We start from the raw sequence: 26,677 nt of genomic DNA on the forward strand, positions 1-26,677 counted from the left end.
GTACGCAGCCGAAACGCCTTTCGGAGCCACCTTCCCTCGCTGCCACCTCTTCACTTTAATTTTCTGTGCGTGCCGCGGAGATAAGGGAGCCTTTTCCTAAGAATCAGGGAGGTGACAGTGAGCAATGGATGCTCTGAAATTGCCCGTGGGGACTATTTAAAACTGTGCCTGCGTGTGTCTCGTGTGTGTGTGTGTGTGTGTAAAATGAAAGATATTTGGAAGGGAGGGGGGGGGGGGAAAGGGACACAAATCATTTTAATACGCCTTAATGATCAGCTCATGTTACTGTGGTAGGAACATCAGAGAAAATTAATCCTACCATCACGAGTAAAACGCTGCTCCAGTACGAGAGTTCTCAGCTGCGTGTACCTTCCTAATAATATGCACAATTTTATTTATTTTTACATGCAAACACCGCTACTAATTAGCCGTGTGATTATACTTGTGCATTTCATTGGGGCTTTAACTGATGTCATTCTGCATTATTCAACCATATGAAAACAATTTTCAATTAAGATAATGGCACGCCTTGAAATTATGCAAATGCCGGTCGTATTGTGTGGAATAATTATGACAAATGTAAAGCAGGTAAAAAAAGTTTCCTAATGCAGTTGTGTTTTACACCCCGGTGATGTCATTTCCCCTCTGGCCTAAGTTAGTCATTCATTAGCAGAGTAGCAGCAGCAGCAGCAACAGCAACAGCTCTGAGTGATACTTCTCTGGCAGGGAGCCTACAGAAACCGGCACTGAGAGCCAGGGCCTAGAGAGGGCAACATAACACTCCCATTAAGAAATGTACTTTGTTTTCACTTACTCCATTAACTTGTTTATAGACATCGGAATGATTTTTTTTATTATTATTGTTATTATTACTATTGTCGATTTTTAATAGTTTGGAAGGAGCTGGGTTCTGCTTGGGGACGGCAGACAAAAAGCTTGGGTGGGGGTAACCGGCTTCATCCTCATCCCCTAACCACCCCCCGGCCCCCTGTTACCAGTCCTTAGGTACACGACATCCCAATCTGTCCCCAGAGCAGCGGGGCCACCTCTGGGGTCACAGGGCTTCCCAACACCGGGCTGGGCTCCTTCTGCGGTTGGGGACGCGGGTCTGGGGTCAGGGGTGGCTTGTAGCCATCGGGGGAGACCCCGCTCGTGGTGTGGGGCTGCCGAGGGGGTAAAGCACCCCACCTGGCACCCCTGGTGCTTAAACACATGTGGTGTCCGAGGCAAGGGGCAGTGGGGGTGGTGGTCGTCGGTACCATTTTTGGCGGGGGGAGCAGGCGGTGGACGCGCAGGCTGGGGATGGAGCCCAGTGGAGATTGGGGCGTCGTTGCTAGCAGCTACCTGCGCCAGCAGCGTGATTAATAGGAGCAGCTCGCCGCTTCTCTTCTGTAACAGCAGCATCGACAGTATGACAATATTCAGCTAGTGGCTGCGGGGAGGGAGGGAGGGGGAGCCAGGAGGTATGTCATGCTTCTGTTACTTAGAAATTTCTGATGGCGTATTTTATCTGATTGCCAAATGTTTGAGCTAATCAGTGATAAGTGTAAATATAACTCTTTTTATAGCTAGCTGGATTCATCATCTAGACTTAAATATAACCCTGACTGCTGCTAAAACCGGGTGTTTCCAAACGCTGGGGCCCAGGCCCAGCGATGGGTTCAGGCCCAGGTGTGCTGTGGCCGAGGTACCCTTCCCTTCTCCTGAGGCTGACTGTCCCCATGGGCATGGAGCAGCTCTCCTTCCCCCCTAGAAAGCAGCCAGAGGTTGCTTCCCGGGGGGTCTCAGTGGATGGCAAACATGGGATGGGGCCAGTCGTGCACCACAGGTACCGGTGTTCCCAGAGCAGCTTGTGTGGGGAGGCTGGGACCAGCACTGGGTTCAGGCCGGTGGTCTTGCTGAGCAGGAGCAGCGGGGACGCTTTTTGTGAGAGCCATGGTGCCTTTGGGGATGCTGTTTGTTGAGCTAGAAGAGTTTTGCTCTACTTCACTGAAAACTTTGTCACTGCTTCCAAAGCACAGGGGCCTGGGTGTGCTGCCTCTGGCCTCACTGCCCAGCCCCAGCCGGGGAGTGGGGGCAGCCTTTTCCCCCTTCCCTCCGCTGGGGAACAAGTGTCTGTCCTCCCTTCCTGGGAGGGCCACCATCTACTCTCTGTGTTGCCAGAGGAAATCACCACCTTGCCCTGGTTTTCTCGGCCGCTCCTGGGCCAGCGTGGTCCCCCGTGTCACCTCCCTGGCGGGAGGGAAGGACCTCTGCCACGGCAGGTGCCTCCTGCGGGGCTCGGAGGAGGATGCTCGGGGGGGCTTTGGGGGTCCAGAGGGAGCAGCTCTTACAGAGCATGCTGTCGCGCTGAAAACTTTCATGGGGCGCCTGTGGAAAGCAGCCCCCCAGCTCTTCCAGCACCCAACTGTGAGAAGGAGATGCTGGCTGGCTGCTGGCACAGCCCCTGCCCCGTCCCCTCGCGTGGCACCCTGCACCCAGGGCTCTCTTGGGGTGGGCTCAGCCCCCCCAGCCCTGCAGCCCACGGGGTCCTGGCCGCACCGTCCCCCGGCTCATTTGCTGCTCCCCGCTCCCAGGGGCAGCGCGGGGGCTGTGGGACGACTGACCTTTGCAGAAGCAGTTCTAGAGCAAAACGCTTGTTAGTGCCTTGTATTTTCATGTTTTTAAAGGTGTTGGCATTAATTAGACCGGCCTTAATAATATATATATATATCAAAGCTGGCGCTCGTTAAATCCAGGGATGGTATTTGGTGCGGTGTGTGTGATTCCTAAAAAAACCCCAAACAAGTGACTGATTTATTTTGCCTGGTGTGATGTCCCCTGCACTGCCCTGTGTGGTGGCTAACGCTGGTCCCGCTGAGGCTGGCCCGTCGTGGGGCTCTGCCTTTGGTTCATTCAGCAGCAGCCGAGTTTACTACGAGCTCTTGTTGATTTCATCTCTTCTCCCAAACTGGGGATCTGATGCAATGCTTTTCGCCTTGCAAATAATCCTTACTCATGCAAGTAATTTACATGAGTAAGCGTTGCTCATACAGAGGAGAGGAGAGAGATAGTTTCCTGTAATTATTTCCCTAGCAGTATTTTGCATTTTCAGACTAATTGGGGAAAAGGAGAGAAAAAAAAAAAAAATCATCACTCCATAAATGTATGTAATTTATAATTGCAAAGGAGATACTTCCAGAAAGAAGTTAAGGGATGCAGCAGGTTTATTCTGTCTTTGTTTTGGGACGGATTCTCACAGCATCCCTCGAAAGCCTGATCCATTTCTGAGGGGCTCTCCGTGTGTGGAGGTCCTACCCCGGTGTGTAAGGGCAGCCAGCGTGGTGTCTTGGGGCACTAGGGCTTTATTGCCACCCCCCTTGAAAAATCTGCTACTTCCTTTGCGCAGAAATATATTTTTCTTAGAGATACAGGGATCCGTACGCTCTTATTTGAAATGAGAACGACCCTGTTTTAGTCTCCACGGTGTGTGCCTTATGCTTGTATCTGTCAACACTGGTAATGACAACACGTTTCAAACATGCAGATTATGATTATTAAAGGGTGCTTTAAAAATCATGTTAATAGCATCAATCTCCAATGTACACTTGCTCAAATTAATTCAGCTTTGGAAATCAGGCACACTGTAATAGCAGTGTTAGAGAAATGGCATTTGTCATAAAATATCATGGTTTTGGTAATTGCGTATCCACTCTGTATATTTTTATCTCTTTTGCCACCAGTAGCATATGCTGGCAAAGGAAGGAGAGGGCAATGATATTACTCACAGAAGCCACATGTTGCTAGCCATTAGCCAGCAATCTGGTGTATGTGGTCACTTAAGGCAGATTCCTTTTTTTTTTTCCTACTTCTTTTTTTTTCCTTCCTCCCTTTCCCTCCACTTCCCAGTGCATTCAGACTGTAAAATACACCCACTGCTCTCCAGAGTTGCTGTTCCCAGTCTGATCAGTGGCACTAAACATTAAACTCTTGTCTTTGGAGAATAATAGGCCTCACATGGTACACCCTCAAGCATGTTGAGATACTGTGCAGGCTGGAAAATAAAAATGTTCTAATTGTGTCTTTTAAATAAGCATAGGAGTGAATTAATTAGACTATATTTTGTCTTTAGTTGCTTAGTTACACAATAGTATTCCTAAGCACAAGTAAGATAAATTGGCTCTTTTTGTGCTGCTTGTCCCTTAATCATAATTACTGTATTGCTCAGGAGAGTAACGCATACATAGATTTTGCATTTTTAATAATATTCAAACAACATGCGAATGATATAGAAAGTATGTTCTGATTCAAGCTCTTATATGCTTTTATTCGGGAAGAAGTTCTACTGCTGTGGGAGCAGTATTTGCATTAGTTGCTCAGAGATGTAGTTCTGGGAAATACATAATTGAAATATTCTTGCAATGCTTGTTCTGGCCCTTTCATTTGCATTCAAAATAACAATGCCTTAAGTCTCCGAACAGTCATCCACTCTTGATTTAAGAGCTTTTTTCTTTGTGTGTGTGTATGTGTGTTTGTGCATGTGCAGTGTGGGTTCACACCCAGCGTTAACCCTGCAGAGAGTAGACGCTCGCGTGATTCATAGTGTCGTATCAAGTTGAGCTTTTTATTTTGTAGCTAAAACGCAGTCAGAAGGTCAGATGAACATCGGCATTTTATGGCATTAATCCAATGACCTTAATGCTTGGCAGGCGTCCATGTTTCTATGCGAAGGTGCCAGGGTTATAGATAATAAAAGAGTTTGTTTTCATTTTCTGGATATTTTAATCTTTCTTTGCAAGGCTTAGCCTCGGGTCTGGGGGGCTTGGGGCTGCTCTCGGGGGCCAAAACTTTAATTTCTTCCTGGGTTGTTGGACGTTAGCTGCTAATGATGGGCAGATTGATACAGATACTGAACAATGGAAGGTTCTGGCAAGAGCCCCCCTAGACATGCTCAGTGGATGTATGTGAAAATTGGCTCCATTGTTCTGCTGTATGAAAAGCAAGTAAATTATTTACAGATATTTGCTAATTAAAGCACATATTGTTTTACCAGCACAATAGAACACAATATAACAAAAGACAAAAGAATAAGCTTGCATAATTTAAACCTGCTAATGCAATGTACTCCTTGTTAAGAAAAATATAATTATGTAATCTACGAGGAAAGCTTTTCGTACTGTAACTGTAGTAGGCAAAATTAGGAATGAATTGCTTGTCAGCTTGCCTAAACTAAAACAACTCTTCAAGATCTGCGAGCTATCTGACGGGAAAACATTTTGACTGAAGCCTATTTTCTCTTTGGTCAGAACTTCTATCTGCAATGACAGATATAAATTCAATTTGAACCTTTGCTCAGGAACGGGAGGAGGGAGGAAAAAAACCACCCCAGAAACGAAGGAACAGGCTCACAGTAGAATTGTCATGTCCAGCTGCATCTCAGCCATCCCTCCACGCGCTCCCATCCTCACCCCACTTCTGGCCCAGATGTACCAGTATCCCACAAGGCATCCTACAAAAACGTGGTGCTGCCCTGCTCTGGGACATTTTGCGTGTCTTGCTTTGGAAATACTGAGTCATGCTGAAAAAGCTGCTTGCTAGTACAAGGGATAGCAAACACCAGAAGACTTAATGTGCTTCACCTGTGTCCTTTATCTCTTTGGGGTTTTTGGACCTCAGCAGGTGGGGTGAAAAGGTTGGGACGTAGTGTTTGCCATCAGCATGAATTTCAGACAGCTGTGTGTGGCTGTGCTTGGGCTGGGGAAACAGCATGGCGGGCTGGGGAAATACCTGTCACCTGAATTTAATAAGATCATTATAGCCCTTTAAAGTAATTAGCAAAGGATTAACAGATGAAAGGTTTTGCCTTGGCCTCTTTTAGAATTCCCCCCTGTGCCAGCTGAAATCCCGGGCTGTGTGTGTCTCCATTCTCAAGAGTGGTGGTCTCTGTAGGTCCCTGCACGCTGGCATCTCTGGGGAGCATTGCAGGCCCAGACCCCAGTGGCCAGCCCCACTCCAGCATCCTTCAGGACACCTCCATCTGCGCTGGGCTAGGGGATGCAGGAGGAGATGGTACCAAATGGGGCACTTGGGGCAGGGAAGGGGAAAAGAAAGCTGCTTCTGCCCGTGCCAGGCGCTGGAGCCTCTTGTGATGCTTCCCCATCACTCCTTAATTCCAACTGCAGAACAGGAGCAGCAGTTCCAGCCTGGCAGAGGTGTGCCCTGGATCCCCAGGTCTGCAGCCTGCTTGGAAAGGTTGTACTGGAAAAGCAACATGTAATGAGGGAGTGGATGGTGCGAGAGTCCTTCATGTGCCTTGCAGGGAGGCTGAGCAGGGCGCTTCCCAGAGCCAGACCTTTTATATGATGCAGCCACAGTTTTTTAGCTGGTCTATAATCCTGCAGTCTTAAAAAAAAAAAAAATCATGTATATCCCCAGTCCACAGTAGGTGACAGGGAGATGGGACCTTCTTTGGAGAAAGCCTCTGAGAGCAAAGCAGTCCTCTACAAACATTCTCTGCCCCTTTAGGGCTGAATATGGTCCCTGGAGGAAATCTTGGGTGAAGTGGTGCTTCTAGGAGATGACTCTGGAGACCCAGGTTCAGGTTCCTGAGTGGGCTTTTGGCAAGTGGGTTAGGGCTGAATTCAGACGACCTGGTTTCCACTGCTGGCCCAAAGCCCTGGTAGCATCTGTGCAACAGAGAACTCTGGACTGCAGATTCTGCTAACAGGTTTGACTTGGGCTTGGTTTGGTTTGACTGGGCTGTCAAGGGTGATGGTACTCTCCTCAAACACCCAGGTAAATGCATATCTGTGGGAGAGGTCCTTAGTGGAGATAAGCCCCCTTCTTCCTTTCTCCACCTCTGCCACCCTGTTGGAGCTCCTTAAAGGGGTCTAGAGCAGGGAACTGGATTCCTGGGGCGAGAACTATGTTGTTGGGCAAGGTATGGGGAGGTCCTTTTCACCTAAATCACAAAAAACCTAAAAAATACATGGGATGTAAAAGAAGCCCAGAATAATAGAGGCTTTTATGCCCAAATGAAATATGCAGTTCTATTATCCTTGGTGAATGCAGTCTGTAAGAGTCACACTGTATTTTTTGCTCCTGCGGATGAATGTGTTTTCATCAGCAATGTACTGGGTTGTAAAATATGCATCCCCAGCTATCTACTGTGCTAAAGGTTTCAGTAAAAAGGCTTGAAGATGTTTTCTAATGCAAATCATACTGATCAGATAAATGACACACGGTGTCTCCTGTAATTATTGGCAAGAGTTTTTACAGTACGTCTCCTGTTTCTCTCTAGGCCACATATTTGATGTTAGGAGACAGCCAAGCAGGTGTTCGACTCGCTCGTGCCCTCCAGAATTCCTTAAATGACCTCTGGAAGCACTGGAGTGAAAACAGTCTCAGCACGTCAAAATTTTGAGATATCTCAGTTGCCGTAATTCTTTTAAGGCTGCCTCAGCGTCTCTAAAATATAAATCTTTCCTAGTTATTGGCAATGAGTGAGGCCTTGTGACGTACTGTATGCGGGTGTGCAACCAAGATGTACGACCTCCCTTTGCTGCCCTGTGACTCTCTGCCTTGTAAGAGTTAATATTTCTTCTAAAAAATAATTATCTGCTTTAAACTATTCTAACTACCTGACCTCTTTCCCTGAATGTAAGTATTTCAACCATCTGCTGAGTCAGGCAATATAGCATTCTCTGCTTTCAGGAGGCTGTGATGGTTGCTTAGACAACAGTGACATAATATTTAAGCGTAACAGCTCTCAAAAAGATACTGTCCCCTTCTCCCTGGACGACTTCTCTGAAAATGCAAATCCGATACGCTCTTAAAAACACAAGAGAGGGATGAGAAAGGTTTGTATCACCATCTTTCTTAAGCATCTCCCCATTTCTTACTTGATAGGTGAAAGTATCGTACTTTGCTCAGGAGCCTTGTAAGATGTACTAAAATTATAGGCTGACTAGATACCCACTTTTATAGAAACAGAAGAAAAAGTACCTCTTTTTATAGTCAGTAGTTATTTCGCGATTTAGAGAACTTTGTAGCTGGGAAAAGGTCTGCTATTGGTCGATCAGTATCCAAAAAGACACATCCGAGATAAGTCTCATTTCTGAGCAGATCTGAAATCAGCACTGGCCGTTTCCACCTGCAAACCTCATCTTACTGTAGCAGGAAAAAATTGCAATTAAAGACTTAACCATGCAATGGAGACTTCATAAACATATCACTTCAGAGCATAGCTAATACACGATGAGTTGATTTTTATATAGATATATATATGCACTGTATGCAACGTGGGTGGTTTTTCATGTTTACACAGAGATATTATTATGAATGACATGAAGGTTATACAGCAGATTTCTTTAATCTTCTAAAGGTTTGTTAGTCATATGTCACCGTGTACCTGGTTTTTATTTATTCAACATCTGTATTCCTTTGTCATCTCATAAAGGGTTTCTCTAGAAGGGCTGCAGCAGGAGGTGCACAATGGTTGATGCTGAATGGCAATGGGGGTTCCTCTGGCTGGACGAGGAGCCAACTTTTGTTGGGATGCGGGGCTGCAAGATGGTTTATGCTTAACAAAAAAAAGGAGAGGGACCCTTTTGTCACCTTCTGCTCAAAAGGAAAAAAAAAAAGAGCCCCCCCCCCCCCCCCGCCCCATCATTTTTTGGGCCCAAGAGCTTGGAAAAGTTGCTCAGGGATGTGTGAAAGCTTGGCAAGGCACACTGAAATCCCAGGACTGGTAAAATAGTTGGGTGACTTCTGTTTGGGTAGCACAGGGGAAGGTGACCTCTTGTGTTAGCCAAGGGAAGGCTGGCCTCTCTGGAAACTCAGCTCAGGCTCCTCAGGAAGAAGGGGCTGAAGCTACCGGCCATGTTTTGCTGCTCGACAGTGTTTGTATGGTGAGGTGCCAGAGGGAAAGCATCCCCTTGCTGGCAGGATCAGTGTTGGTGACAGCGCTCAGAGGAGGACCGTGGTCCCACCTGTGGCTGCCGTGGTGTGTGGGGAGTTGGGGCCCATTGTCTCTGGATTGGGCCAAAAATGAGCAAGAGCTCAAAAAAAGAGCAGTGAGAGAGAGCAGGCCTACCATGTGTGTGTAGGGCAGGGCGACCTGAGGCAGGCCATGAAATAAATAGGGTAGTTTTTCTGTATTCTGGCTAAAAGAATTGCACCTTTGGGGTGACCCCAAAACCCCAGGACAGTGTCTTTAATATTAGTTAGGAACAGCTCTGGCTTTTGGTGGGGCTGATAGTGGTGGAGCTGCAGGTGGGAGATGGGCCCACTTGGCCTGGAAGCCATGAGGCAGGTGCTGCCATTGTGAGGCTTGGCCTAGCAGCCAGTGCACTGATGTCGTTTTGCTCTTATTACAGTAGGGTTTCTTTTCTTTTTCTTCCCCCCCCCCCCTCCCACATGATGTGCGTGTGTGCAAATGTTGTATTCTCGAAAACAAGTTTATTCATTGATGATGTAATAGTGATTGTACTTTTCTTTTGGTTAATAAATTGTCTGCTCAGCTTACTTTGTATGCCAGCCAAAATTAGTCATACCAGTTCTTGGAAAGGATATGAAGAAACTAGTAATTGAAATCATAATCATTTGATCATGAGAGCTATTTGGAAAATAATATTTTAACTAAAAACACGTCTGATCTCCAAGTCAGGTTTTTATTAAAACTGCTGCTAAATAGATTTCTCTAGTGTGGAATATTAGAAATTGTGTAGCAGCTAGGGATGGTAGTCAGCATCCTAAAATTAGAGGACTTCACCGGGAAACTACTGAGATTGTCTGCAGGCAGACTGATATTTATATTTTATATTTTTTTCCATCCTGACATTTAATAATCACCGTGTAATAGCTATAAAATGCATAGCAACTACAGCTTTTTTATTTCGAGTGGATGGTGTAATGAAATTGGGTGAAACCATCCATTGAAATTGTACTTTGTAGTATCCAACACTTGTTTACAAAGTATTGACGTTTGTCATAAACAGAGATTTAAAACATCACTGTTATTGTTTGTTGTTCGGTGGAAGCTCTTAGGCTGTGCAGTGATAAAGGAAAAGATTTTATTACAAGCTTGTTTAGCATATAAGCATGCCATTTGTTTCTGACCAAATATTTGTTATTGCACTAAATGTAATGAAGGTGCCCGCTTATAAAATGATTTTGTATTATATAAGAAAGAGTGGAATATCAGATCTGCTTTTTTACTAGAGATACTTCAAGTTTTGTATTGTGTGTGAGTTATCACAATAAAGCTTTTTTTTTTCCTATCGAGCAGTATTTTATTTCCCGAGGAATGTGTTCAGTGGAAAAAAAAAAAACACACAGAGAGAATCAATTGTGCTTTTCTCTTTGTTTAATATCTCAAAGAATTTCTCTCCCTTTCACAAATACTTGTGTTTATTTGAGAGAAAAATTGGATTCTGGTTTATTTATTCCAAGAACCTGTAACCTTATTTAGCACTAGAAATGTGCGGTGTGCAAGGTGTGGTATGCAGCCAGCTCTTGTTACAACATAAATTATTTCTGCTGTTTTAACTAAAAATCTGGAGCGTATCTTGCTGTATATGTGTGTATGTTTGTTTGTTTATTTTTTGAGGCTTTCTTGAGCCCTTGCTCACTGGAGTCAGCTATAAAACATTCTGCTTATTCATCATGACTGAGAGGAGTTGATTGTTTCCTGGAAGGATAAAATTCAGCAATTAGAGCTGTTTAATTCGAGTATATGTTCTGGAGGCTAAGCTAAGTTTAAGTGCTTTTCTTAGAATGTATGTTTAAGAAGGGAAAAAAATTACAGTTCTGATCTTGAAAAAGGTTTTAAGAAACATGAGAATGTGCAAGTTTCTTTTGGTGGGAAGCACATAACATTTATGTAGTATTTGTTTTGGGATTACATCACAGTTTTATTTAATTTTTAGGACAAAAGTTAAATTCAATATTTGTGTATAAGCCAAGGGAAAATGTACCATAAACACAGGAATTTTCTGGTGAGTCAGAGTTCCAAGAATCTGAGATTTACTTAGTCCATTTATTTCAGGACTAGCTATAACCATTAGTCATCCAGCCATGAATTTTTACATTTGCAGCTAATTGCACCTAAAAAACAAACTTTCCCTCAAGGCTTTGGGTTATACAGAATGTGATTTGGCAACCTACATTTCAAATGCCTTTTAGGATCATTGCCCCGGTCCTAGAAATTGTCTTTAGATCACGTGTATTTGTTTCCAGTAAACAACTAATATTTCCATTTAGGTGGCAGGAGGAATAGATGAAGTACTAGCTTTTCTGTATTACAGAAAAATTAATCTGCCAACAGCAAGATGAGCTTTTCCAATAGGCTGGGGGAACACACGGCATTATGGGTTTATCAGTCATCGTGGAGCCCTGCGTGACGTGTTGTATTCTTGTTTGACGGCTTCTTGCAGGATGAAGTTATCGCTGTTTCAGAGAAAGTCACTGTGAAGCTTGAGGACTTGGCAAAATGGGCACAGTCCGATTTCTCCAAGTGGAAGTGTGGTTTCCGGGCTGAGCCGGTCAAGCCCATGGATGTGGGGAAGAATGGGCAGAAGGAGGCCTTGACCAGATACAGACAATCCACGCTCAACAGCGGCTTGAACTTCAAAGACATCCTGAAGGAAAAGGCTGACCTTGGTGAGTATCCTTTACTTTCTCCCGTGGGGAGGGGCCCGTGGGTGAGCGTCATTTGAAGGCAGATGAGCCCGATCCTGCCAAGCCGTCGCTGATTCCCAAGGTATGTCTGTGTGCTCCAGGCGGAGGTGTGGTGATGAGATACCTGAGCGGGATGGGTGGTGGTGGTGGTGACGGTGGTGAGCACATCACAGGCTTCTTTGAGACTAGTGTGGGGCAGCTCTGTGATACCTGTCTGCTCTGTAGACACTTCCCCGAGCACTAGGCTCAAACCCTGGAAATGCTCGCTCAAGGGATTGTCAAGGGCTTCCCTTCCCCAGGCCTGGGGGTCGGGTCAGAGCTGTGCACTGTGGGCAGAGCAGCCCAAAACCTCTTCCCAAGGCATCTTCTGATGGGCAGGGGAGAACAAAGTCCTTTCGGTTCCCACGTCCCATCTTCTGGAAGCACAGCATTGTCACCTGCTTCTGGTGCTTGTCCTGTCTCCATACAGTCAGCTTTGTGTCTCGTTTGGCAGGGAGATGTCCCTTCCATAGCCTTCTATAGCGTTTCCTTGTGAGCTTTATGTCACTATTCAGCATAGGCCTCTGCGAGCACTCCACTCTTCTCTCCAGATACACCTCTGCTCTCTCTCCGTCCGTTTTCAGGAAGGGAGATGGTAGCTCTGCTACTTTGGATGGTTGCAGACAGGTTTGCGGCTCTGGGGCTGCTTTGGTGTGCAGATACTTGCACCTCTCACATCTGTGGTGGGGGCCCAGGGTCCAAGAGGTGGGGGCCCAAGGTCCAAGGGGGATGGGTCTCCTGTAGGTAAACGTGTCTGTTTGTGGTATTAGGACTTTGGATGCATAATAGCTGTCAGAGAAAGCACTTTGAAATGCATTCCAGGGGCGTTTCTCTGTTGTACCAAGCTTTTAACAAAAGTTCCAAGTTTGAAGAGCGTATTAGGCCGTAATGGGCGGAAAGGTAACAAAAGCTACGGCTGATGCATGTGAGGAAATGCTTTTGTACCTATGTGAACAGGAGATGCAGGGCCAAGTTTGGTTTTATAATGGCATGACTGTGTTGGCATCGAAGCCAAGTTGTGCTAAGCTGGAGATCTGCCTTGGAGGACTTATCTTCTGCATCTCATTTTTCTGATCTTATCAAATGGTGAAGTGATTTTATCAATTTTGCGTTTCACCATTAGATATGTAGGTTGGAAGACTGAAGTAAAATTGGAAGTTGATCTTATTTTTCATTACATCTCCAGGAAAAAAAAAATAACCTGTGCAATTCTTTCTCTTTTCCTTTGCTTTTCTGTGTGGTTTCTTTTGGTTTGTAATTACATGCAGTAATTTTCTCTGCTATTGCCCTGGCATCTTCTTTACTTGCTACATTTATTTGCATTTGTTTGTTGTGTCGAAAGAATCTTAATGTTTTTCAGACAGAACTTTTGTGTGTTAGTGTTTTCTTGTTTTTGTTTTTAACAAACAAAAAAACCCTTGTGGTAAGTTATGAAATTGCTATTATCTACCCTAGGAGCCGAAGAAAATTATCTTTAAGCCTAAAGCCTATAGTTGCATGTTAAGCCTTTGAAAGTAGGGGTTATACTGAAAGCACTTATGGAATGCAAACTATATGGTATAATTTTGATAACCCACATTCTGATGTTGCTCATTTTTGGTTGGTGGCTCTGGCTTTATTGTTGGGTCTTTTTTTTTAGTAGAGAAGAGTATTTTGCCTAATGTTTAATTATGATTGCCTTTTTCTTCATCATGACTGGTTGGCAGCAGTGAAACCAAAAGTTCAAGAAGGCCCGTACCTGATTAGATATATTGATACAAACAATGGATCTAGCCTATGAAAGGCAATCAAGGGAATTTCTTAAATCTAGCAGCAAGATGATTTTTCACTACTTGAAAGACCCAGGAATTTAAGCATATTTTTCCTCCCAGAGCTGAGAAAAGCTCAGAACATTGATCTTCCTTGCTTGTGAAGCAGCCTCTATTTGGTTGTGTCCCGTAGGCAACCTGTGAGGTCTCTCGGTTGGCTTAGCTGTGGGATGGAGGTTTAAAGCCCACCAGGTAAAGAAGAGTTTCTTCTCTCATTCTGAGTGGTTGGTCAAGGTTGACATTGTGCTCTGGGAATTGCCATCTCCCCAGCTGTGGACAAAGGCAGTAGCACAACGTTGCAATGTCCAAGGCACAGAGATTTGAGCTGCCCGAGTGGTATCTTCTTTGCTGTCAAAATGGCAGGTTTACTGCCTGCTACGGCGTGTGCCTGCAGACCTTTTCCAATACTCAGCATCTTGCCAACAAAGCAATGCTAAACCGCAGTGATCAAAGATTTACTAGCAATAACTGCTGCAGTTGGTCTCCAGCACAATGGGATGGGGTATTTTTTCTCTTAAAACAGGGTTGTAAACTGTGAGGGAGCACAGTGCGTTGTCCTGCGAAGGTCCCTCAGGTGAGAGCATCGGCACAGCTATATTAGCAAGGGTAATTAGTCCAAATGGAGATCTGCACATCCACCACTTCCCACCACTGCAACACCATTCTGGTAATCGGGTGCTCAGTGCTGCACCCATGGGGATGTTTCATGGAGGGCTTCCCCATGGGGCAGAGTGGGGTGGCTGCGTCGGGGCAGGCTGCTCTGTGCAGAACTTGGATCTGAAGGGAACAAACCCCTTCTTGTGCCAGTCTGGTGGGCCATTCATGAGTCTGCTAGTGAAACCCGCATCTAACCCTGGCTGTAGATGAGGAAGTTGCTGGACCAGGTGTTGAAAAGGCCTAGATAAACAAGGTGATCTTCTGGACCCCTTCTTTCCTATGAAATGACATGTTTCCATTACAGAAAAATACCATAGAAGTGAGTAGATTCAGAAATTTTTCCTACTAGATGTTTTTCAAAACAAGCTGTAGAAGGTAATAGGAAATTATATCCCTACCAAAGAGCTCAACAAAAACTTTACAGAAGAAACAAAATCAGTTTTCACACCGTATCCAGGAGTGGTGAAGGGTGAAATAACCCGGATGAAATGAAAACATGGCTGATACAGAGCCATGGAAGTGGCACTGTGCATGCACACTTAATGGAACACGTTGGTGTTGGGAGCAGGGCAACTTTAGACAATAACTGGGCAAAGTGAGGCCTCATGTGAGCCCCATATGCCCTGAATACAGTGTATATATACCATGTACCATACGCTCTGTGGCACTCAGTCAAAACTAAGGTGACACCTGGTTAATCCACAATCTGAAGAAACCACCTATAATTAAAAGTTGACCCTAATTCAAATGTGGTAGTGCTGTCTCCTTTTTTGTTCTTTTTTTCCCTTCTGTTTTTCTTTCTTTTTTTATCTTTTTTTCCTCTTGTCTCTTTTTCACCTGTTTTTTCTTTTGTCTTTTTTTCTCTTTTGCTTTTCTCTTTGCCTTTCTTTTCTGCAGAAACTGTTGGCTTTTTTTCTGTAAAATGCCGTTGTTTTTATCACTAGTGAATTATGCAGAACTTTTCCTTAGGACTGTATTAAATAAAAGATCTAGCAATCGCATTTTTTTGTGTGAGCTTCAAGATTTCAGCCTGAAAAATGATTTTTAAGAATTATTTCTTTCTGCCTGTTCAGGTATTTATGTTATACATTCTGTCCCTTTCTACAAATATGTCAATACTGAATGCTAGCAGTTTATGTCTCAAGACTATTTATAGCTTTCTGAATATTTCTTTCAAATGTTGAGAAAAAATAAAGAATAACAACAATGCAGCATATAAAAATAGAGTTGCTTAGGAATGTATTATTCATAATGAACATGAGAACCTGTTTTTCCAGAAGAATTGGTCTGATTAAATCATTCACTACTAAGGCCGCTAGTTATTTATTTTTGTCTTTAGAATTATTTAGGGGATTTTTCTTTGTAATAAATGGACGTGTGTACCCATATTTGGTAAACCAGTGGGAAGTCACCAAATGAGGAATTATTTAGTTTTACAAAATTTTTAGCAACTAAGCAATGTAAACACTATCAGTTAAATATGGCAAAGTTGCATATTTGTATTCCTTGGGCTATAGTTCGAAAAAAAAAATTCAAATTATTTTATATAACACTGCTTCTTACAGACTTCCTTTAAGTGAAGTATGAAAGCTGCAGTGTAAGCTTTATTGGCCTATAAATATGTCATTATAGTTGGACTACATTTATATGCTTTGGATTGTTGTTTAAGCCAAGAAAATATGTCTCTACAGGTTGACTTTTTATTGAAACCCTTTGAGGCATACAACAGAATGTATTTTAGGCCAAGGTTATTAAAACAGCATTTTCATTTTTGCAGCAGACTCATTGTCAATTATGCTGCCACAAACTGTCTGTGGATAGGCAGTTATGAATGGTTTCATCTCTAAATGTGTCTTTAGAAAAAGAAATAAAAGATAGAGGAGTCAGAGCTGAAATTGAGAGAAGAGACTGAGGGGAAAATGACTGAATTTAGTACTCGCCGGCTCTGTTGGTCTGGGTTAGGCTGGTTTTAGCTGAGGAGCAAATGGTCCCTGTGCCTGTGCTGGGGAGGTGGGAGCCTCTGCTGCCCCAGCCCCGCAGCCTGCACCCCACTGGCTCACGAGTCTGACAGGACAGAGCTCTGGGTTTGGTCCCCAGACTGTCATTGCCACTATTTTTATCCGTCCTTTTTGAGTCTTTATCATACCAAAATGGGTGGTTGAGGTTGCCGTGCTGTGGGCGCTCCTGTTCCTGCACCGGCAGCATTAGTAATGGAGATGAGCAAGTTCTGGTGCTTACAGAATGATTTTTTGCGGCAATTACTGCTTTTTTTGGGTCCAGGGAGGGGGAACCCAAAGAAAATTTAGGAATTGGTCCTGTCCTATCTTTCATTTGGGGGTCTAGAATCTGGATCTTTGTGAAGTCCAGGAAAAGTACTGTTTCCATCAGAGGTTAATATTTTAGCAGTTGCCCTTTTCTAGTCCATAGGTGGTTTTCCAGCAGTTGTTTCCTACTTGGCTCTTTCGATCCCTCCAGCAGAGCTTGCTGGGCAGGGGCTGGATACTGCAGGACCGGCTCACCCTCTCCTTTCCTTCTCTTCTTTACCAGTCTCATCATTTGCATTGCTTCACCCAGGAGATCCCAGCTCCTCGTCCTGTCTTGTGTTGCTGTGTAACTTGGCCGATCTGCGGCAGACGGCGGTGGGTTTGGAAGGAGAAGGAGAAGCAGGGATGAGCTATCTTGCAGGGAGGTGCTGTCACCCCTGGGTGCCCAGGAAGCCACCGTGCCCGGTGCTGGCGTACACTGTTGCGTGGCCCTTCTGATTTCACTTACCAGCGGCCTTGCAACAAGCACGGCCTCTCCAGATGAAGATTATCAAGTCGTAATGTAGTCAAACTATAATATTATCGAAACTGATAATCTGCAGCAGTAGTATGCTCAGACACTTGCGGTGACTTCTGAACTGACGCCGACTCTCCTTTTTCATTGTGTGTCGTGTGCTGCTGAGTTCAGGCCCGCCTGGCTTAACTTGATGCAATAATTTTCTGACCAACTAATTGTTAGCTATTCAGATTACAGCTACTTTGGATATTTTGTGCCTAAGTCATGCCTTTAACTCTCTTCCCCTCCCCTTCTTCTCTGTTTGTCTGCACTCTTTGCCTCTTCCTTGTGCCTTTCTGTCCCCATTGCCCTAGCTGAATGCCATTTTGATCTTGGTAAAGCTCCTGTAAGTGTCCCATTATCCCATTTTCCCTTCTCTGCCCTTGTGCAACGTATGTTGTTTTTTGTCTCGTGGGTCAGAGTGACCTCTCTAACTCATTTTAACCAGCCCAATTGATAACAGCTCTTTTGCCGTAGATGAGGCTATTACATGACTTGTCGGTTGTGCTCCACGGAGCCTGAATGGAGGAGGACATCTCCCTTGGGGGAAGAAGGACTGTGGCCTGGTGTTCTCTTCTGTGTTTGTGCAGCTCCTAGCACATGCCAGTGCTGCTGCGGCAGGAGAGCACTGGCCAGCTGTGGACCAGCGCTGCTGAGATTTGCTCTTCAGAGAGCCCATGGAGCAGGAAGGCTTCCTTTGGTTCTACATCTTCTTCTGGTTTAGTTACTACTTACGTTTAGTGCTAACATGTTCGAAATCGGAGAGAACCTGAGGTGCTGAGCAGACAGACAATTTTGGCCTTGTGTGAAGAGGGCAAGATAAATGTTTATTTTTATTATTTTTTAGCCAGTTGGTTTAAGATAACTAATACTTGTTGGGTTTAGTTGCTGACTGCCTTTTAAATGCTAAAAGGGGATGGTGTTGTTAGGTGTGGTGTACCACCAATAATTCTGTGATAATGATGCATCTTTTCCTGGAGGTGACCCTATCTCCAGTAGTGTTTTGGAGCTCCCCCTCCTCACTTGCCCCTCTCTCTTGAGCCACCGCTATTCTCCTCTGCACCTTCCCCAGCCTCCCTGGAAGGAGGCTGGTGGGGTCCTCAGGAGGTTGTCTGTAGCCACCTGGTCCTTCCCCACGCCACGTGTTTGCCCGAGCAGTGCTGGGATGATTTAAGTGCTGTTAATTTCTTCCTTTCTCTGGGGACAGCCTAGTTCATTACAGCGGAAGCATATGGGGGTGACAAAAACATTTTAATATGCAGCACTGGCTATGGAAGGCTTTTCATTCACCACTGGATCATGTTGAATCTCATCTATTTGTGGCTCTTGAAAGGAGTTCTAGCACCACACATCTCAAACTTCAAGCGTGCCTTATCAAAGAGATAAAATTTGGATTTCTTCTCAAACTTTGACCCGCCTTTGAGGTCTTATAAAAAGGGGGGGTGGTAGCGTTGCCCCTGGGAATTGAGGAGGTGGGTATTTTGTTCTTTGAAATGTGGAAGATCTGCCAAGAAATGTAAACAAAATCCCACGTAACTTCTCTCTAGGTAGCCCCTAAATCACAGTGCCTGTTCCCCACCCCCACCGGTTCCTGCAGCAGGAGCAAACTAACATGATTATCAGAATTGTGCTGATAGCGGTTGTCACTGTGTCAGCGTTTTCAATTATGTATTGGTATGACAGGGCACTTTGTCGTTGGTGTAGAGCACAGCCATTTGCAATTGCAGTGCTGGTCTGGTCTATTCAGAAGCATCAGGGGAGGAATCCTTGCTGCAAAACAGGGAAGGCGGAAGAGAAAGAGTTAAATTTTATTGCTTTGTGAAGCTAGAAGGAACTACCCCACATTCTCCTAAAGCCGAATTTCCAGCAGTTTGCACCATCAATAAGAGTTTTGTTGCAGCCTCTGGTTGGAACAGGAGTAGCCTACATAATTACAAAATAAGTAGATAAAAAATAAGGACCATTCACAGGCAGTGTCAAAGCAACCAGTGTGGGACAGTGTCCCTTTAAAAATGTTTGACAGCTTTTTTTATTTTTGTCTGTTTTTAGCACCGAGATTGACCTTGCCAGGCTGTGTAATAACCCACATGTGTCTGCTCTCCAGGATTTTTTCCCTTCTAGTCACTGTTGGATCTTGTGTTTAATTCTTACTGACCATGAGGTTTTGTTCCAGTAACTGGAAACGTGTGCCTCCTGGTGCAGCGCTGCTGGGCTCTGAATCTGACTTTATCTCAATGTCTGCCTTTTTTTTTTTTTTTCCTTTTCTTTTTTAACTTTTGGGTTTAGAGGGTGCTGTTTTCCTCCCCAGCCTTCCCTCTAGTTTCCGTCCCTGCCCATATTGTTTCTGGGTCCCAGAGGGACCCAGTTTGGGATGTCTATTGTTTTGTGTCCCTGCGCTTCCCTTTGCCCAGTGCCATGGAGGGAGGTGATCAGCGGTCTCCTCTGTGTGCCATGGTTGCTGCTCAGAGCTCTTGGTCACTCATAGATCATCAACACCTTTTTTCCTCTGTTATAGCCTTTCCACCCAGCCAGCGAAAAATTGGCTGAGTACCGAGATGTGTAAACCCAGCACCTATATAGTGTTGTGGTATAGTTGGGTGGGCCTCAAGGATGTCCTCTTTTTCCAGCCTGGCTGTTTTCCTGTGCTGTAATTCTGCATTGCTGGAGCCCAGACTTGGAGTCCTGTGGTCATCTTTGACTCCGAATGCTCCGTTAATCAAGTCAAAGCTGTCTTCGTACCAGCTAATGAATCATTCTGGCTTGTGACCTGTGCTGCTGTGCTGAGATGCTCAGTCTCTTCTGTGGGTGCTGTTGACAGCATGGCCAGATTTGGGTGTCAATTCCTTTCCAGGAGGGAGGAGAAAAGCCAAACCCAGCTTATTCAGCATCTCCCTTCCAAGTTGCTCTTCTGAGTTGCCTCTTCTTTACTCCTGTGCCCAGAAAGTCGCAGTGTGCCTTTTGTTCACGGGGGCACTGCGATGTGCCTGGCCTGTCATTGTCTGTCTTCCTAAATATCTTGGTCCAGTCCTGACTGCTGTGTTGCAGAAAGGCTGGTGCTTGTTCTCTGAGATACAGCATTTGTCTTCTTGTAGATGGCATATCTCGTGCCATGGTGTTTTGTCAGAGAAAGCATCCTTTGTGCATCTGTGAAACTGAAGGAGGAGGCTTGCTTTTTCTCCCCTTTCTCTTTTCACAAGATCATTTGCTGGGACAGAGGCACACAGGAGCAAAAGCTGGGCTGCTCTTCAAGCTGTGTGGGGCTGTAATACCAGTGAATGGCCGTGTTAGCATTTGTGGGGACCTCAGCAACATGTGCTGAGGTGGAGCTTTGCTTGGGCAGGCAAGGGAAGGTGGGAGATGGGCTGGCTAGAAAGACAAGGAAGGTGTAGGACAGGAGTGTGGGAAGGGGCTTGGCTCCAGTGACTGGATGAGGCAGCAGCAAAGCTGCCTTCCCAACATGGGCAGCCCAGGGATCTCCCAAAGCATTGCATGTCACCTTCATGAGCACCAAGACCAGCCATATGTGTGCACAGGAGAAGACTGTGGTTCTGGCATCCTTGCCCTTGTTAAACCGAGTTTTAAGACTCTCAGTGTCAGTATTGTAACTGCTTAATCTCTTTTTTGTTGATTTGCTTCACGCTTCTCTTTGCTGGCTTGGTGATCCTTGCATGATGAGACCTTTGATAGATGAGGGTTGTTGGGAAGGGAGGAGTTAAACCCAGTATGTGTATAAATTGGACTGCAGTTGGTGGGAGTGGGTGACAGAGAAAGTGTACATTTAAAAAATGTAACAGCATGAATTACAACTTACTGGGTAGTTTTGTATTGGAGAGCGTTGTGGCATAACCTTTATTTACTTCATTTAGTAAAATCTGTACCATGTAAAATAAGTTCCTCCCTTATTTTACTGCTAATAATAATTTGCTTGTAAAAATGAATCCTCAGCACCGTGAACCTTCAGCTGGGTCTCTCTTGCTCTGTTACATTGTGAAGGACAAATACCGCTGTAAAGAAGCTTTTGTTAGTGATAGATAATGTGTATTATTTTAGCAGGAATATTTTTTTTTAGCAGCCTGTGAAAAATCAAGGTGAATTTTTACATCTGCACAGCTGCTGCATAATTGATATACGTAGAAGCTGAAAATCAAAATAAGCTTCTAGAAGAGCATACATTTGATTTTCCTAAGCATTTAAATATATGTATCACACCCTCATTTTAAGATGCCGGTTAATGACTTTATGAGCATGTTGGCAGCCAGAGCATTACATGTGGTTTGAGAAATGTGTCTGGATATGCTTGGTAAGCAGTATTGTTCTGACAGTGTACTAAAGGCCATCTTCAATTTGACTGTGCTCTACTTTGTTATGCTGTGAAAGAAAAAGATAATTCAGCAGAGCATTGTGCTGTCGGCTGGAGACGCCACACTTCAGAATACAAAAATTACTAAGGATAAATGAATCATTAAAAGAACAGTAGCATAAAATATCTGATGAATGAACTCCAGGAGTCTCTGCTGGAATAAATTTAGCATTCACGGACAGTACCATAATATGTGAAATAATAGTATCAGTTCTACATTCGGATGCCAAAAACATTTATGGACCCAGAATAATTGTGAATTACAAGGCTATAAATACATAGAGGGGATTTGGTGATATCATAATAAACCATGAGAAAGACGCTAGGCTGGTTTCTAATGTTACCAGAACCTTGAGATATATTTACAACCTTGTTCACAGTCCTGCAGTTTTAGGGGGCAATTCTCCTCTCACAACACGTTCGTCATTCCCATTAGTGCCAAGGGGAGTTATGCATGTGTGTCATGAGTGGAATAGATCCCCACGTGTTGTACAATTCAAGGATCCTATAACAAATCGAAAATCTAATTTAGGAAAAAAGTGGGAAATGTTCCCTCTCGTCCTCCTCCAAGTTCCCTCATGTCCTGTTCTGCTCCCGTGAACGAGGCTAGTGATTGGAAAATAGGTAAAGGATGACAAGGTAGCTGCTGTGTTCCTGGGCATTTTATCCACAGCTGCATCGGTTTTTTTCACTTTTTATTACTGAGAAACAAAAGAACCAAAGCCCAGATGTTGTGGTCCCAGGTTTCTCTAAAGTGCAGGGTAATGCATTTTAAAAGCTTGTTGTAAATACCCAGGGAAGGCTGGGATTGTCAGCCTGTCCACCGAAAGGAGGCTGTTGTGATAGGAGATCCGTGCCTGATAAGAACAGTTAATTAGGAACTGGGGCCGAACCTGATGTGTGATTCAAGAGCATGTTCAGCTTTCAGCATGTCCCACATCACCTGTTTGTAATTAAGCCTGGTGTCCCCTGCCTTCCTGAACTGGGGCAGTCACAGAGTCTCTGCAGGTACTTAGTGTCGGTTCACACATCTCAATATTGGACAGGTTACAGCCCTGGCTCTGCAGGACCCCTTCCCCTCCTAGCATCTTCCCCCAGCCAGCTGTATGGTGTTACTGGCCTCATCCTTATTCTAACTCATCAGCAAAATATGCATGTTCAGCGCGGTGCAGAGCAAGTCTGCTCAGTAATTCCACATTCCTTAGTGTTGCAGGAGGTCTCTCCCCTGACCAAGTTGCAGTCTTTCTGCTCGTCCTTCTCACAGATTTACGCTCCTGGCTGTACATCCAGCCCTTCCAGGGCAGTTGTTGTATTCGCAATAGGAAGGGTCTATGACTTGGTTGACATCCCTCCATGTGGTTCTTGTTTTACTTTTTGTGTCTTGGTAGACTAGCCCCTTGACATCATCAGATGAATCACGTCCTTGAGATACATCCTGGCCTTTCTGTCTTTGCCAGGTGATGAAGCAAAGAGAAGATAATTGCAGAGCCAAAAAAACCCCCAACATTAAAGTGGTCATCAGCAAGGGGGGATCCTTGGTAGCCTCGTAGGTGACTTTAGGCTGTAGCATGTGTCAGAGATACCCAGCTACTCAGTCAGCCTAGATTTGCTTCCATTACCCACAGTTTATTTCGTTGACTTTCTCTCTTGGATTCGTGTTTTTGCTATGGCAAGGTCATGGGATTATTGATTATTTGTTTTTAGTTAATTACTCTTGACTTTAACTTAATATTCTTAGCAATATCTGTGTGAGCTCTCATGGCAAACAGAGTAGACAGTGTGTAATGCAGTCTTAATGCATGTTTTTTCTCTTTAATTATTTTAAAACCACAGTCTCCACTTCTCTTTTACACTAAGTATTTCCAGATTAGGAGCTTTGTGGGGTGAAAATTAAATGATAAGGTACTATAAAAATCTATTTCAAGAATCTCAAATGTTTCAGCTCCATCTTTATTTTTAGTTTTCTTACTCCCTGAATGACCCTTACTTGTGACAGTGTATGTCACTATACACTTCTAGTTTTGTTGCACAGAGAAAATAGCTGAAAAAGTCCTTTTACGCTTGTGTTTTTAATCCTCTCTTCAAATACATAAAAATGTGGCCCCATAAGTTCTGTGGTACAGTAAAAAAAAAACCAAAACCAAAAACCCAACCCAAATAATTTTGGCAGTTCAAATGCAGAAACTAAAAATAATTTAATCTGCAGTGTGAACATAGTTTCATATTTATACTAGCATCTGGCCTCAGGAATTGAATACTCCATTCTTTAAATAGCTTCACTCTGGCTCTTGAATGCTTTGTGACTAGAACATTACCCTACAGTCATACACCTTGTTTACATATTTCTGTTAAAAGGCAAAAGAACTTACAGTACTTCAAAACATCGGTACAAGCTCCCTCCTCCCCTTTTGCCTTGGAAAAGAGAAGTTAAAAAAAAAAAAAAAAGAAAAAGTGGTCTGAAAGTGCGTTTTAAATTTAGTTCTCTCAGTTTGCTGCTGGGTACATATTTTACTGTCATTTGTATAAAAAACGGGAAGAAAAATTTTCCAAAGAAAATGTGTGCCATTCCAGATGCCCAACAGTAGTCAAACACAAATTTATGTACACTTTGTATGTTTGCTTTTAATCTGGCAAATGTCTTTGTCTTTAAAAACACTTTGCCTAAAGGCAGTGGATCTTTTTTGTTACCCATATGGTAGAAATAAGGAGTAGGTCCCTGCAAAGGAAAAATATCAGAATAATGTAATAAAAAGGTAAACACTATAAACGAGTGGCTAATGATTAGCTGCTTGCAGTCTTTAGGGACAAAGTATCTTTTTATAGTTTTATGATCCTTGCCCAGCCCAACTTCAGGAGAAATTGCATTTTCAGAATTATATATTTGAAACTTCAGCTAAGCTGTACAAATTTAGTAGATCCCTATTTAGTGTCTGTTGGTGAATGTAAGTCCAGCCTAATATTCTTACTGCTATTTTTTCATTCACATGTCTCGAGGTCAACCTAGAAGCAGAAGAGAAAATATCCCATTTTTAAACCTTAATCCAGAATCCATTTGTATGAGTCACTAAAACAAAATCATAGTGGTTTGGCTAAAAAAGGCTTCATGTCCAAAGGGAGCGTTCCTTAAAGTGCTGGCACAGTTTCCACAATGTTTCTTGCATGTGTTTTATGTTGTCTTTGTGCTATTGTAAAGCATCAAAGATTAGATCCTGTAGTTCTGTGCGTGGGAGGCTGCTGGTGTTTGAGTGGACTGGTCAGTGGGAAGGAGAGCAGGAGGCTTGCTCCTTGCTCCCGTGGGAGGTGGTCAGCCCCCCCAGCTGCCCATTGCCCTCCTCCCCCAGGGGGGCCTTCCAGCTCAGGTAGGGAGAGCTTGAAGGAGCATTTCTTTTTCTTGTGGTGGTTATTCAGTGTTGTACCACGGGTTTGGACTTGCTGCCGTGGTGCTCAGGAGCAAACCTTGCCGCAGTGTGAGTGGCAGGAAAGTCGGGTCCTGTGTGCCTTTGTGAAAAACTGAGGGAAAGAGAGTCGTTTTGTTCTTCCTACCCAGCTGTTATATCCCTCAACAGGAAAAAAGCCTCCAGGATAATCATCCCACTCAAGTTTTGGGTGGTCAGTGCCATTTTCTGTAGGCTTTAGACTATGCTGGGACACATGAGAAGGTCAATGCCAAGGGTGCCGTGACCCTCAACGTTGATCTTCCCGTGGTGGAGCGAGAGGTGGTACAATGCTGGAGTGGGAACCGGGATGAGGATTGCTGGAGATTGCAATAGGGGCTGCTTCTCTACCTTGACACTGGGTTTTTTTGGTGTGTGTGTGGTTTGGGTTTTTTGGGGGTTTTTTTTGTTAGCCTTCCCTGCAGGGAAGGTTGTTGCTCAGCTTATACTTTATTTTTTCGACCTGGGCCCTCAAACTTGCATGTACTGAATGTGAATAGTCCAGGATTTAGCCTTTGGTGATCTCAGATACCATGTGATTCCAAGGCACAAAACATGTGATTTATTGGGTAAAGCCTATTTAATATCTTAAAAGCATAGAGTGGGAGATCAGATGTGAGCGTAGCAGCCTTAAAATATATTCCCTGAAAACATACTTAAGAACATTTAGGTCTATATGAAATATACAGGAAATGAGGCCAATTTTGTCCCTGCTATTTTTTGATGGCAGGAGAGATGGAGAGAGTGTGGACAGGAATTCATGTGTTTGATAGCATGAGCCCAGCGTATTTGCACAAATGGAATAGGAGCATTTTTCACCCTCTGCAGCAGAAACTCTATTGGTGGTTTCTCTGCCTCATTGAGAGACTTTTAACCGATCAGATGTACTGGCGAATCCATAGAAGTTAATATGAAAAGTCATTCCCTCATCTTTGGCCAGTCGTGTATGGTGTTTACACAAAGCAGTACCCCTTCGCCACCTCTGTCGGCTTGGGGAAGCACAGGGATCTGATTCTTCACATGCAGAGAAAGGCTGCTGTTCTCTATTAGACACTTTTTCCCTTGTTACTCTGTAGACAAAGTCAATATAACAGTAAGAAGAGGTTTACATATTTTTTACTGGGAGAACACTTGTTGAGTGTTGCTTCTAAAAGAAGAGATCCTCATGAACAGCGCAGCAGAACAGCAGTCGCTAGAAGGACCTGTAATGATTTCTGATCATGTTAATGATTGACCATTGTCTTCTGCTGCACAAATGAAATGTTCTTTTTTTCCAAGAATGTCAGACTGCTTAGTGTATGGCTGATTTTCTTAAATAAGCACTTCACTTCCTACTTTTTAGGAAAATAATGCAATTAAAGTTCTTACTTGAAGAGGAAGATTGTGACAACAGTGCTTGGAAATTTTATTGTCCAGGCTCTGCAAACATTTTGAGTGCATTTGTCTAAAAGTGTCATTCATACCTCACTGGGCATGTGGCAAATTTCTTACTTAAAATCATGTAGCATTTCTTAGGCAGCATGTATTTTTAGTTGGACATGTAACTAAGCTTTTGCAAATGTTTGGTTCAGTGAGTCAAAACTTGGAAAATACTCTGTGGTTCAATTTTCTCTTGTATTTACAACGGTTTGTCACTTGTGCTTCTATGGTCATAGTATCTCCAGCTGGACCACAAGCTCTCGGGAAACAGAAGTCCTTGAGCCCAGTCCCACAATGTACTGAGGGTCACAGCAGTATAAGGAATGCTCTGAGCTTGATGTTGCCGACGGGGCGCTTCATCGCTGGAGGCTATCAAGACATGACAGAGTGGGACAGAGTTAATAGAAAAAAATGGAACTACGATTTCCGTTTTTTTTGCTCCTTTTCCTTCAGAGCATGTCTGTGTGGTTTGCGTGTAGGAC

This window comes from Calidris pugnax, unplaced genomic scaffold (assembly GCF_001431845.1).
Source record: "Calidris pugnax isolate Ruff unplaced genomic scaffold, ASM143184v1 scaffold39, whole genome shotgun sequence".
NCBI lineage: Eukaryota > Metazoa > Chordata > Aves > Charadriiformes > Scolopacidae > Calidris > Calidris pugnax.